This window comes from Thunnus albacares, chromosome 6, assembly GCF_914725855.1.
Source record: "Thunnus albacares chromosome 6, fThuAlb1.1, whole genome shotgun sequence".
Lineage (NCBI taxonomy): Eukaryota > Metazoa > Chordata > Actinopteri > Scombriformes > Scombridae > Thunnus > Thunnus albacares.
The window spans coordinates 13,646,869-13,661,619 of NC_058111.1; the positions used below are offsets into that span (position 1 = coordinate 13,646,869).

The 14,751-nt window shown below is 39.5% G+C and overlaps 1 long non-coding RNA gene across 1 annotated transcript; it reads left to right on the forward strand.

Annotated features, from left to right (window-relative positions):
* The first annotated feature begins 933 nt into the window (after nucleotides 1-933).
* Nucleotides 934-1,914, forward strand: LOC122984720. Its single transcript, XR_006403958.1, has 2 exons — nucleotides 934-1,358; nucleotides 1,396-1,914. It is a non-coding gene; the product is annotated as an uncharacterized LOC122984720 (long non-coding RNA).
* Nucleotides 1,915-14,751: the final 12,837 nt, after the last annotated feature.

The window sequence follows — 14,751 nt, forward strand, 5'->3', positions numbered from 1 at the left end:
TTCTTTGCACAAATCAAACATTGTGAGCAATATTTTTTGAAATAATTCCCCAATCCATATGCTGTATACGTTTGTTCAACTAAGCTCACCATCCCCCCTGACGAGACATGAGTGACTCCATGGCTTGTCATAGCTGCATAGCGATAGAGAGACTTTGGTAAAATTGGTTTATCTGCAGGTCAGATGTAAAGACCATCTGCATCTTGACTAAACTGCGTCTTCCAAAACTGTTTTTCTTGTTTAGGAGAACTATGTTGCATGTCCATTAAAAGGGCAGTGGCTACTTGAGCTTTGTCAATCTGTACAGAGAAAGAATGACTAACACTCTCGCGAGCTGCTTTCTTTGCTGCTTCATCTGCCTTCCTGTTCCCACGAGACACACTGTCTGTATTGTTTGTATGTGCCACACACTTGCAGACAGCGACCTTGGCAGGCAGCTGTATTTCATCAAGTAATTTCAACAATAGATCCTTATGTGTTACTGGCCGACCTGTGGATGTTATCATTCCTCGATTCCTCTACTGCTGTGCAAAGGTAAACAAAGTGGAAAAGGCATACTGACTGTCTGTCCAGATCGTGACCTTCTTATCTTTCCCTAACCTGCACGCAGCTGACAATGCAACTAATTCTGCTGCCTGGGCAGAGAAATTAGAAGAAATTCATGCAGTGTAACTACAGCATAACCAACTCTGTTAATCCCATCTACATGTTTGCTTGCAGAACCATCTACAAACATCACAATGTCTGCATCAGGTAAAGGTGTGTCAATCAAATCAGCGCGAGGTAGGGTTAATTCATCGGTAATTGCCACACAATCATGAGGAATCCCTTCTACAGGTGTTGGAAGGAGCGTAGCTGGATTCAAAGCCGTACATCTCTCAATGGTCAAGTTTGGCTGGCCTAACAATGTGGCTATGCAAGACAAGTGTGTCTTGCTGGTGACATGTGTGAATGTTTGTGCTCCAGCAATAGCAAAGAGACAGCATGTGGCACTCTAAGAGTCAGTGGCCTAAACAAAACTAAGGCAGCTGAGGTCTGCACTGCCATAGCCGCTGCCAGGTTCAAAAAGGTCAATACATTTTTTAATTTCTTGTGAAAAGATAGTAGGGCTATCTTGAAACCCTTGAGGAGGCCTTGAATATGTCAATCATCTGTGTTTGAACGTAAACGCAAACCAAAACTGTGACTCAGGGCTCAAAGGAATGGTAAAAAATGCGTTTGCCAAATCAATCACTGAATACCAAACATTAGTGGGTTTTATGTTGTTCAAAAGAGTGTAGGGGTCTGGCACGTTTGGAGCTCATGGAACTACAGCTCGGTTCACAGCTTGTAAATCATTTACTAACCGCCACCCAGAAGTAGGTCTTTTTACAGGCAGAATTGGTGTGTTGCAAGGTGAGTCAGGACAATCAACTAAAACCCCTTGTTTTATCAAACTGTCTATCACTTCTGAAATACCTTCCTCAGCTTCCGGCTTCAAAGGATATTGTTTGACAAACGGTCTATAAGAGCTTTTAGGTTTAATGGTAACAGGTGTGGCAGTACGTAACAACCCGATATCACCATCTTTCCCCGTACTCCACAGTTCAGAAGGTAACTCTTCTAACTCTTTTTCCTGCTCCTCTGTCAACAAATATACTTTGCCCTGCAATGATCACAAAGAGGGCTGCAAATGAGTGGTGGCTGCTCCCACTGTTACCCAATTCAGCACCTTCTTGTACAGACCGTGTCTCTGGTGGAAAAACACACCGTTCCCCCCTGACTCATGCTGCACCCAACCTTTTAAGGCCCTCTCCCCCAACTCCACTAACGCACCGACGTCCATCCAGTGCGTCCTAGGGGCCTTAGCAAGACCAATATGGGGCAGGGAATGACCTCTGTACACTCTGTCCAGTTGCTCATCCCCTTTTACTGCGACTCCCACATTTCCCAATTTATCCCAGTACAGTGAGGTCAAAGTCAGTCGGTAATTGGGATACCGAAAAAAAGGCTCCTCATATACAGGGTCTGGCCCTGCTTCGAAATTTGAGTGTGTAAACACACACGTCACCCTCCCTTTGAACTTCATTACCTGGCCTAGTTATACTAGCCGCTTCTCTCCTCAGTTCGGCAGTGATAGCTGCTGGGCCTTTTGTAACAGGGTCAATGCTATACCAAAACCGTGGCCTGTTTTTATCTTCAATCACAAAGATACAATCAGACTGAGCTTTTCGGAAAACCACAACCCCTTTGTCAGTTGGCATGATTCCAAGTTGCAATGCTGCCATGCCATCTCGACCTAGAAGGCCACCATTTTCAACATAACTGAAAAACCAGTTACTGGATCAGTTAGTTTTGTTTTTTCTGTCAATCTCTCGGACACATGATGTCCTGAAGCTGACACTACTGATAGTTCTTGTTTTGTCAACCAAATACTGTCAGGCAACTCTTTTTTCTTTTTTAAACCCCTCAGAAGGCGGGATGTTAACTGCGACTCGTAGCGTGGATTAACCCCATCTCCGATTCGCGGCTCCAGCCCACTGTGTCCATTGAATGCTTCCGTGAGCCTGGCAGCATATTGTGCTACAATCAGTGAAATGTAGACTTTTGTTGTCACCGTTAGGTTTCCAGTATCCAGACAATTTGTTGACACCGTAAGGTTACCCTTGTCTGGTTATTTCACTGAGACACTGTTAATAACTACCTTCTATAACAAGATCCCCACCTACGTTTGAAAAATTTTGTAGTTTTTTTTTTGTTTTAATTTTATTTTTTATTTGTTTTTTGTTATTTGTTTCTTGTTGTTTTTTTGTTTGTTTTGTTTTGATGTAAGCTACTACTTATCCCCCCCCCCTCCCCCCCTTTTTTTTGTATTTTATATTTTATATATGTCTTTTTAGGTTGACACTTTTCACACTTCTAACCCAGGTAGACACACCTATTCTCCCTTCACTTTCCCAAGGGTTGCCAGTCTTATACAGCCGTTTAAAATCACCACTAAACTCTCTCCCACATAGCTTGAGGCTGGACTTACAGATTCAGGCCTTTCACACAACTCAATTGTTGATTAAAGAGACAAACTTCTCACCTCACAAAGGAATCCGTGGGGCTCCCGACCCTCTCCAGCCCGCAAGCGCCTTTATCTCTGAACGTAGCAGGAAAAAGATTTTGTAATCTATGTCGTGTACTCCGCTCCGGCTTGGAAAGAGGGCCAAGAAGCACATCCAGGAATCCGGCTCGAAGGACCAAAAATGATAGGTAAAAATGACCAAATAGACTGAGGTTGGTTGAAGTCAAGCGTCTCTTTAATCCAAACCAAACATATATTGTAGACACGGAGAGTACGCAGAGTCTCCGTGGAGAATTCTGACAAGACAAAGGAAAGTCACTAGTATATATTGACGGCCTTGATGCCCTGGGGAGGCACCTCTAGTTGTTTACAGATTCCTTCTAACAGACCTAGACAAAGCTTTACAGAGCTCTCGGTTCACATGATGACCATGATGTCCATATGTCTACTATAGTGTTCCCCTCAATGCCCTGCCACCAAACATATACATACATATGACCATACCTACTTAACTAATACATGGATTTTTCTATCAGTCTGTCAGCCCCAACTAGCTCATTTGCATATTGAGATCTGATCACAATGTGATTTGAATCAAGATAACAAGAGTGCATATCAATACTAGATGTAAATGCAGAGGCTCATGATCCAGATAATGTATACAGACACAGATCACATGTAAATGTAGTGGGTCAGTAGCTCCATTAATAGCTCTGTGTTTCATAGAAATATGAACTATTCTTTTGCTCCAGAGGTAAGAAAACCTCATTCAAAAATTATTTAATTTATATGGACAAAATTTATAATAATCCAAATGATTAAAAATACAGCCCTGAGATATAACCATACCCAACAGTATGTAAGTCAGTTGATTCAGTTTCTCTAGACAAGGTGACTTTTTAAAAAATAACTTAATAATATAGTTCAGACAGCGGAGTCTACAGCTAAAAAGCTGTAAACATTACATTAGAGGTACATGTGCAGCTGCACTTGTAAATTCCGATGGGAGATATTATTTTTTATGTAGGCCAGTAAATTAATCACTCTTAAAATTTTATAAGGGCACAAAGGTTTCAGCTTCTTAAGTGTAGTGCTAATTTATTAATAGGGATAAACGCCAACAACATGTTTAATTTTTTCAGAGAGACAGATGAAAAAAATGAGAAACTGCACTGAGTCACAGTAGAAAAGCAGCTACACCGGAAGTGGCTTCAGGACTTTGGCTCTCTATCAGACCCTTCAGAAAGCTCCCCCAGAGCCACAGACAACATTATATAACTGTTTTCACAGGCTAAGTAGTACTCCACATAGTAAACTGATAGGTGAAGTGCCTCTTTAAAGATTATGTTATAAAACTGAGGGTTTGTTTACAACTTGTGATCTTGTATGGCTACAGGCCCTTTGCTCTCATTAATGAAGTTGTGAATAAAATGTAATGACACCAACATGAATGAAGGCCAAAACTCTGAAAGTAGGATTCAGGATGTTAAAGGAATAGTTGAACATTTTGGGAAATACACGCTTCCTTGCAGAGATATCCAAGGAGGGTTGAATCGAGGGTAACTGGACTTGGTTGTAGATACTTGAAGTTCAGTTGCCCTCGATTCAACCCGCCTTGGATAACCATGACCTGGATCACTGAGAATCTTCTAAGCTTCCTCGGAGTGGTACGGGAGTATGAAAGGACAGGCAGGAAAATTGCAGACTACAGAAACCACCTATGGTTTAATCTGACATACCAACAACAGAGACTCATATCAAACAGACTACAGGAAAGGAATGATCCTAGAGAAGGCACAGAACCAGCTACTGAATGAGAGAGTGAGACAGGTCCATTTCACCATTGAAGTTTTGAATAAATAGGCTGTTGGCTTACTCCAGAAACTGAAATCACATCTGCCTAGTGCAGCTTGGAGAAGGTCACTGATTTCATTGAGGAGGCACAACTATCTCAACATGCCAAAAGCAAGGAATGACAGACAAGGAAATTCCAAAACCTAGTCACGAGGCAGCAACACTGGGAAAGCAGAAGAACTTACCTGGAGGCAAAAGAAAGATAATTCCACACTGGATGAAACATACAACAGATGGGTGAAGAACCTGTCAGACAGGGAACTTACCTAATCAGAGCAAGATGTCTTTTCAAGTATCTACAAACAAGTCCAGCTGCCATCGATTCAACCCTCTTATGCCTCTAAGCTACAGCTTTTTGTAAACAAACAAGATATGACATGTTAATCGGCAGTGGTGGAAAGTGGAAAGTGGAAACTAAGTGCATTTACTCAAGACCTGTACTTAAGTACAATTTTGAGGTACTTGTACTTTACTTGAGTATTTCCATTTGATGCTACTTTGTACTTCCACTCCACTGCATTTCAGAAGGAAATATTGTACTTTCTACTCCACTACATTTATTTGACAGCTTTAGTTACTTTTCAGAAGAACATTTGACACAATGGATAATATAAAAAGCTTTTAAAATACAACATTCTAAAGATGAAACCAGTGGTTTCCAACCTTTTTGGCTTTTGATGTCTTACAAAAAGCAGTTTGTAGTCGGAGTCACATTTCAGATGTCTATGAGTTGTTAACAGCTCCACCAAATAGTGATTTTTCCCTCTAAACTTCTCACATGATTTAATTTCAATAAATGTTCAAATGATTCAATATTTCACCAAAAAACAAAGATGAGAGAAAAATTCCATAAACTGAAAACAGATTTGTGTATCAGAACTTTGTTTTTTCTTCTTTCCTCTCCCATTAATCATCTCACGACGCCTCAGATTTATTTGGTGACCCTTTGGAGGGGCCTGAACCCTAGGTTGGGAACCACTGGACTAAACTAGCTAACTGTATATAAAGTAGTTCAAACTAGCTCCACCTCCAGCAGCTACGACAGTAACATGCTGCTTACACACTGATGCTTCAGTATTAATAATCTAATGATGTCATATATAATAATATATCAGTCAGAGGGATGAAATGAGTACTTTTACTTTAATACTTTAAGTACATTTTCCTGCTAATACATGTGTACTTTTAATTAAGTAGAATTTTCAGTGCAGGACTTTTACTTGTAATGGAGTATTTCTACATTGCTGTATTGCTACTTTTACCTCAGTAAAGAATCTGAATACTTCCACCACTGTTAATTGTGAGCTTTAGAGGTGCTGGTACAATGGTGCTAGCCATTTCTCTCTGTTTCCGGTCTTTATGCTAAACTAAGCTAACTGGCTGCTGGTGGTAGCTTCAAATTTACCGTACAGTCATGAGAGTGGTCTCAATCTTCAAATCTAACTCTATGAGCAAACAGCAAATAAGCATACTTCCCAAATTATTGAAATATTCCCTTTAAAAGAAGATACATTTTAATAGACACATGTAAGTGTTTGAGCTGCAAAATTCAAAGCAAATTTTTTTGTCAGCAGAATCACTGTAAAGATGTTTAAACCTGCAAAAGCCGCTGCATATAGAGGAGCTGTAGTACACGTACTCTATCTTACTAACATTTAACACTGAAACTGATAAGTGAAAGGACAATGCAGACCAAGGACTGCTTTTGGTCTCATGGTTAACATACATTAGAAATCACAAAGAGCAGAGGCACTCAGGTGTTTTCAGGAATGTCAACAGAATATTATGCTGTCCACGTATCGGGGCAGATTAATGGTTTGTTATCCTCGTGACAGTTGCCAAGGCTACTGGAAGATGAATGAAATGTGACTTGTTTCTGTAGAAAAGGGACACCAGGATACATCACGAAGGAGATTTAAAGAGGTTGTCTAATTAGAGATAGAGATAGGCAGGCCTACTCATTATCAATCCATACAGACACTCGACGTGAAAATAGGGTTGACATCAGTGAGTAATTGCATTACCCCTCACCTCTATCTCCCCTACGCACTGCAACAATATGCAGTAGGATTGCCGATTTCCCCACATGAGGAGTGAGTAAGATAAACCATTTCAATGTGAAAAGCATATATTTAAAGGAAAATATAGGCATTTTTGAATATTATTTTAGGCCACTTATTGTAACTTATGTATAGTTCAGATTACTGTAGACAATTTTTCTGAACAGTTCTTTTTTTTAAATTTGTGTTTCTTATCACCTCTCAAGCAATGTTTGGTCTTTATTTATACTAAATTGGCACTGATAGTCTCAGTCTGAGAGTTGATGTCTGAGAAATGATAGTGATCGGCCAAAAAGAGCTGTATTGTTGCTGTAAAATCAGCATATCCAGATCCAGTGTAATCAAGAATATGATTACAGTGTGTGATTTGTTCATTGTTTGCATTAAAAATGTTCTGCAATCAGCACACAATTGAAATTTGTATACTAATATTGTAATTTGAACAGCAACAACATAGATAGCTATTTTCCACTACAGGAACTTAACGACCTGTAACCTGAACCTTTGAGAACTTGTAGGGCAAAGGTGGTTGGTTCTGCCTTGCTTTTCCACTGTATTTTACAAACTGGGAAGAATTGGATGTACATCATTGAAAAAGTCTGTGTTCTCCACTGTTCTTCAGTATAAAAAGTTTAAAAAGTGCTTGCTGGTGTACACACAGAATTGAAATGGTGGTGATTTCTACAATGTTGTGTTTGTTGTAGTTAAAATGTGACAACACATCAGCTTGTCCAATCACGAGCAACAGCTGCTCAACCAGTCATGGGCAACAGCCGGCAACCAATCCCCCTCCCCCGCCAATACCTGGCACTTGATTTAGTACCACCTCCTGAAGGGTGTCAAACTGAAATTTAACTCCAGTAACTTGTCCCCAAAGCAGGCGGGGGACAGTGGAAACAAAAGCAGATCATTGTACAACAGCAGCAAGTTCAGTTGTGGGTCGTTTAGTCTCTGTTATGGAAAAACACCATTAGAAAGAAGCATAATGTCGCTCGGATTTCACTTTATTGATGATAATGAGCCTATTTATTTTTTTCCACAATTTCCTATTCATTTTTGATGACTATGTTTGGGCAACTCAAAGCATGAGGTTAAGTTTGGGAAAAATTATGGTCTTGATTAAATTTTGGGAAAGTCAACAGTAACTTGAAGCACAAGACAAGATGTGCTTACTTTTTCATTAGTCAAAACAAAACTGTGTTTGTCCTCTAACCTTAAGAGTTAGTGGCCTAAACCTCACCACACTTAGGATGCAGGATGCAAACCCTACTCTGTCAAAGTCTGTGCAGTATATAAAAATGTAACACTTCCTGGACTGGAAAACATACATTGTCTTGACCATAATACAAGCAGTAATCACGTTTCCTCCAAAACATTATTGGCAAAACCATTTAGTAGTATTCAAACGTAATTTTTAGGAGACAGGCTTGAACTGTCAAATGTCAGATATCAGATCATCCTTGAATGCACCAATGGGTTTGCAGTACCACACAGTGAAAACATATAATTGACAGAATTAGAGGCAGCAAATCATTCACACTGATGGATTATCTGTCTCAAGCAAGTTTCAGATCATTGCAAGTTGATTTTAATCAACTTGTAGTGCAATGAAATGAATGCACTGAAATGACTGGAAAATAATGGCTGGCAAGAGAAGGGGAAATCAATCCACAATTTTATGATTTGCTTTGAAAAATACCAGTAATGCAAAGGATGAACGATTTGTCGCTAATGAACGGAGGATGCAAAACTGCTACTATGATCCTTTAAAAGCCTCTATGATAATATGGTATCTGCAGCAGAAACTCAGCGCCAGTAACAACGTTCTGGTGTGTTCAGTGTGCATGTTTGGAGGCGTGGCAGGTTCACAGGAGGTGTAAGCAGCCCATTAACCATGAGAGCAGCCCAGCCTCACTAGAGACAGCTAATCTTGTTCCACTTTGCAAATGCATTTGCTTGCACTTAATTGCACCAGCAAGCAGTCTCTGGGTGGATCAAAATACAAATTTAAACGATTGTTTGTACTGCTTTTGACCTTTCACGAATTTTAGGGTTAATCTGGTTAAATTACTGACAAATAAATCAAATTATGAAAATGTGGTTATCACAGAAATACCAGTGAGGGACACAGCAGAAGGGGGTTTACATTTAGCAGCGGTAACGGGCAGTGCAAAGGCAACAAAGCTTTTGATAGATATCTCAAAATATTATCCTTCATACCAAGGACTTTTAAAAATAGGACTGTTGAGTCTTTTTTTAGGTTTGCTTATGATGACACTGATATTTGCATGGTTGACTCAGACACTGCAGAAACTTTCTCTGCAGTGCATGATAAGCTGCACCTCCTGATTCAGCCTGACAGCAGCCTGACAAGCTAATAATGGTTTACTGAGACACTTAGGTTTCCCTAAATGTTCTCAGTAATATAAGGCATGCCTTGGAATGGGAAGTGAAGAGAGCATCAGTTTGACTGAAATGTTTATTTAATTAGTGTCAGATGTTTGTGCACTGTGGATATCACAGTACATATATGAAGATCCTTTTAATTTGACTTAAAGCTGCACTAGTCAATATTTTTATATTAACAATTTATTTTAAAAAAACTATGGATAATATGAAAGGGGGTCAATCATAGCGACAACACGCATTATAACTCCTCTACAGCCCTCCCCAGCTCTACGGAGCATTTTAGCGTCTTTCAGGTTATTGTTGCTCACAATTTTACTGTTTTGGTTCCCTCTCTACAAAATCGTTTGCAGCCACATCAGGCACCTGTTTCCAATGTGGGGGAAAAAAGCACTGATAAACTCACAGAGCTATCTGCCCAGCACCTTTGGCAGACAGACAGTCAGCAACTAGCTGGTGTGTATAGTGGAGCATTAAGCATCTAAAGAGCCACTTATTTCCCCCAGGAATTGGTGAAGACCAACACAGTGCTACAAGAAGAGTGAATATTGGACTAACATTCCTCAGGTGATCAGATGCATGACCACAAATAAATGCTGTTGTTGCTATGAATGTGTTGGATGTGTAAATATAGGCAACTATTTGCTGACATGTTTGTCATATCAGCTTTATGTCAGGGTTGTTGTGACCCCTGTGTGTTAAAAAACAACAGTCAATGTTGCTTTACAGAAATGTTTTACTATCATTCATAGACAGAAATTACTATATGCAATTTATTTCATATCGCATGGTATTTATTTCCAGTTTGAAGTGTCCTTTTGGATTCAGAAAAAAGATTCACCTCTCATAGAACAGATACTCAGTTTCCTGAAACTCAGTTTAGGACAGGAGTAATGGGCAGTTCAATTAAAGAAGGGACTAAAGGGTCAGTTTTAGTGTGGAGACAGTATATTCATTCGAAAGTTCTCATTCTGATTTATTGTTACATATGTATGTAACAATGGTTGTAATTTAAAATTTTAACTAATGGCTGAATTAACTGTTTAGAAATTACAGGCATGCATCATAACTGTCAAAGTATTTCTAATAAACACCATCTGTGTCTAGATTTATCAGGTTTTGCTGCCACTGCTTTACTTTTAAAAAGGTTATTTAGAGCCAATCAGCCTCCATAATAAGAAGTCATGAAATTCAGAGCTGTCTCACCAGAGCAGGTTTAGGTTGAATGGCACAGCTAACTAATCTCCATATGAAATGCATACTACAAAGGGGGAAATTAGCTGCAAAGAGTAATTGTTTAGAATGAGGCATGGAGAAAGTAAGCACAAGAGAATGAAGGCAGCAGAGCAGGGAAATGCCAGCTCAGTCAAGTAATGAACTACCCTGTAAATGTCCCACGAGTTCACACACAGAAACCCAAAGTGATAAAAAAAAAATCCAGTCAGTGCTTAGCAAGATTAATTGCATATTGGTTTCCTAAATAAGATCTGATTGAGGAGTTGAAATTTCAGAATAAGAAGGAGGAGTCTGAACCAGTGGTCTAAGCAGTCCTCTGTCATGAGATTCATTCGATCTCAACGTTTTTATCACATTGCAGTGAATAATGCTGCAATCCATTGTACTCAGAACTTGGACAAAAATGACCTCCACCAAGGAAAAGTGCAATGGAATGATCATTCAAGTCGGAATTCCAAGTCGGAAACTTGGGCAAGATCCATCTAGCCTGAGTTCGCCAACAGAAACAAACCTGACGTCACAGTAAGCAGAATTACCTTTTCATCCATTTTTACTTTATGTAGTGTTTGTGTTGTGAAATGTGCTTGAAACAACTTTGTAGTAGCTATATCCATCCAGTTGATTTGTGCTTCATAGAAGTCTGTGCAAGCATGCAGTACTAGCCTGCTCCTCCTGTCTCTTTTACAGCATGCTAATGTGTTAAGTCAGCTGCTGTAGTGTTGGGTTGGAATGAAACCCTGCATCTACGTGGCCCTCCAAACACCAGTTTGCAGTGGGCGTCCATGTTTTCCCGAGCAGATGAGACTGGGATGCATAGATTGGAAGTTGAGAATACCGACTTGGAACTATCGACTTCCACCTTGCAATGGATTGCAGCATCAATCCATGAAAAAGCACACAGAGAGTAACGCAGAGAGTAACCAAAACAACAAAATGTCATTGAAAGTACACTTTCCAAACCCAGCACGAGCCAAACAAGTTAATATAACCTAAGGCACGTCACAGTTATTTAAATGTAAACATGAACAACAGAGCAAAACATGTAAACACTAAATAAAGGCAACGTATGCAAGGCCAGATTTTAGATATGTACTGTTTTTGAAATCCACAACCTGCCCTCAGGCACATTTCTCAGTCATTTGCATTGTTTCAAACAGTCCCAAGACTTCACAATGCCAAACACCATGACCTTTTCTACCCTGAGCTACAGCCGCAGCCAGCTCTGCTGCTCCCAGCTGTCTCCCTCTGCAGCTGAAGCTGCATTGTCATGGACACGGCATGAGGTTAAGGGAAAACTGGTTAGATACAGTGCTGATTGTTATGGTAACATCCGTTTGTTTGGAGGTGTGGTGTAAATGTAGGTGTGGCTAATTGCACTATGTTCTCGTAGGTCACCAGCGTGCATAAACTCTATGGCTTCTCACTCAGAGCCTGAGGGCAAAGAAGAGATAATGTCAGCCTGGCTTGAGCCAACAAACAGACCACTGCTCCTGCCCCAGACTGGTATTGTACCAGTAAAAACCTTCAGGGCAAAGATACCCCAATCCCTCCACATTCCAGAGTCAGGGGGCTTTAGTTATCCCTCCTCTGCAGTGCAACCGCCTGTGTTTAAACAGTCTTTAATCAGATCTGTGTCGGACTGTTGAGGGCTGGGTTGGATCTGCATTGTTGCCTCAAACAATGACCGGCTTTATAGCAGCGGTGTGAGGTGACACCTGTAAGGTGCCTCTTTCACACCATGCAAACAAGTATTAGGAAGTAAGTAAGTAAGTAAACTTTATTTGTGTGGCGCTTGTCAAAACAGGAGTTACGTAGTGCTTTCCAACAGAAAGGACAGAAAGAAAGAAAAAAATGGAAGAATTAAAACTCAATGAATAAAAGCATCAATAAAAAGCTAAAGTGATTCCAGTAAAACGCTTTTTTAAATTTTTAGTCATTAAGCGCAATATAATCTCTCATTATGTTTAATTTGTTACCATTCTTGCAGTGTTAAAATCCTCAGGTAATGCAAAATAATTCAGCTCTGCAAAATAATTGGTAACTGTTCCTGGCATTTCAGACTGATTGATGTAATCACTGCAGGAAGATGCCTCATCTATAATTGTTTTGCAAAGTATTCACTTAAGACATCTAGCAATCAGAAACGTTTGAGGAGAAATCAACCATCTGATGGTTTGCGACCATAGAATTCCGGTAACTGCAAGTTAAGGACTAAAATAATAAGCATTAAACTACTTCGCCACTGAGGACCTTGACCCAATCAATTATTTCAGCAAAGAAATGCAAGAATATCAACAATGCAAACATAACATCTGTATTGACTGTCACCAGTTGGGACCAGCACAAGGACCATGAGCACTAGTGCATTCAGAAATTATGAATAACAGACCTATTCTATTCTTTGTCCTATTCTTTGTTGGAGACAAGCATGAATTTAGAGAAGGTCGGGGAGCTGTTTACTTCCTTTACTTCAAACTAGCTTCACTGGAGATTAATGCAGATTATTTTGGACAATTATTTCAAGCTAAACTGAAATATATCACTGCATAGAGAAGGCTTGATTGACAAAGGCAATGAGAAGACGAAAGCCTGGTGCAGATTTAAACTTATAACAAGAAAAAGCTTTAAGTCAAAGACATCTCTGTTGTCAGGAGGTGGTAACAGCTCTATTGGGGAGCAATACTTCTCATCAATCAGAAAAAGAGCTCTAAAAACCCACTGTGCACTAGCTAGTTGCTACCAAAGTTAGTGAGCATTCAGTGGCTAAAGAACCAGATATTATTCTCAGTTGGTGGAGACCAAAACAGAGCTAAAAGGAGAGAAAATATTGGACTTACATCCGCCAGATAGACACAAACGCAACTCCAAATAAATGCTAATGTCGCTCCGTATCTGCTGGACGTGTAAATAGATGACTGTTTGCCAACACGTTCAACTTAAAAGGTGATAGACAATATGTCAAGCTTGTTTGCCGCTTGTACATCAAGCTTCATAATATAATATAAAAGCAGATAAGATCTCATGTCATCATTTCAAATTTGTTATTAAATCTATACATAAATGCATATATATCCAGGCTCCTCAGGCACTCAGTGACATGGAGAAACCTCTTTGGGTTTCTGACAGTCACTCAGCAGCATCTATGGGGAATTGTAAGCTGCTATTTTGTTAAATGTTTTTCTCTGTTAAGGGGATCAGTATGTAGAAATCCTTACCTGCTCACAAATGGGATTATTTTAAACTCAAGAAGAAGAAGAAGAAGAGACAGTTTGTCACATCCAGACAAGATGATCAGGTGCTTCTCATTAAATTTTTATGGTATTTTTACTGTATTTCTTTGCTCTGTGTTGTTTTGTGTTTTCCTGTTCTGTGGTACAATATGTGCCATTAGTCCAAGCAAAATACTAAAAAATAACATTAAATACTTTCATAAATATATTATTAACAGTGACAATAATAAATGCATACAGCTACATTTGTCATATTTGACCAAATAACCTCCCAAAGTCTCATCACTTCGTGGTGACACATTTTGAAACTGCAAAATAGGAGCAGGATTATTGTAATGTATGTAAAGCTCAGAAATCTGAACATACAGGTGTCGGTGGCTGAGTTCTTTTTCTTCTACATCGCACAAACTACATTTAGATGAAATCCCAGTAGTCTTCACTCCCAGACCATAAAAGACACCAGCTGATTCAGCTGTTGTGGGTGAAAAAAAAATAAAAGTTCTTCGTCTTTTATATTTGATTACTTTGTCGTCTATTTGATATTCTTGACATGCCCTTTTCACTCCAATATATCAAGAGATTGTATCTCACTTCTGCTGGTATCTACCCCTTCTGCTTTAAAGATTAACTGGCGAACAGAATGTCAACCTGCTTTCACCACTGTATAGTAAAAAAAAAAAATCAGCAGCAAATGATAGAGCACAGACAAATTATTCCAACAACTTTGCCTTTGAAATCCCAGCCCAGCGAGGAGTTAGAACTTTTTAATTCTCATAACAGAATTGCCATAACATGACTTATCTTTTGTTTAAGTGTTAATTTCATGGAACATTTGGTTGTTGCACATTATAAGAAAGTGGCGGAAGAAGTATTCCCAAAAGATCCACTGACATATTAAAAAGGGATAACAAGAATC